Genomic DNA, 593 nt, shown 5'->3' with positions numbered 1-593 from the left:
AATACCATCAGCTTTCTTCAAAGTGTGGCCTTTTTCAAAAACCACTAGATACTATTCCAAACAGACAGTGGTTTACAAAACCCATGAAACAATCAGACTAAAAACATCTACAGTCAGTTAAAAAGAGGAAAACCCATACCATCCCACCAAAAGCATTACAGCTCCATCTATAAAGTCTTAAAAAAATAACCATCCAATTCAAGGTTAACAGAGAGAAACCTTGACATTTCCACTTGTAGACAAACCTTCCTTTTTTAGTGGAAATGACATCTGCAAAAGATGACTATGCTACAACTCCTTCATCCATGATATATGCAGTTAATGCATATCGGTCATATGAACCGAGAAACTTTTCTTTATGTTAAGTTTCATGCTTTCCCTGAGACATTGCCAAGTTGCTCTTTAAAATCTTGATGCAAAGCAACTGAAAACCCATTTGACTTTGTGAAATGTAATACAACGGAACCAAAGCAGGTGGCTTCATATGGAAGGACATGATAGTACTCAAGTACAAACAAAAAACAACTCCTAAATCATTGCCACTGCAAAAAGAACTGGATAATCAGACCTTCAATCTGAACCTTTCTATACTG

This window comes from Nanorana parkeri, unplaced genomic scaffold (genome assembly GCF_000935625.1).
Source record: "Nanorana parkeri isolate BGI_ZX_2015 unplaced genomic scaffold, ASM93562v1 scaffold736, whole genome shotgun sequence".
Classification (NCBI taxonomy): domain Eukaryota; kingdom Metazoa; phylum Chordata; class Amphibia; order Anura; family Dicroglossidae; genus Nanorana; species Nanorana parkeri.
The sequence above is the reverse complement of the archived record's forward strand: the minus strand, read 5'-3'. Positions refer to the sequence as shown.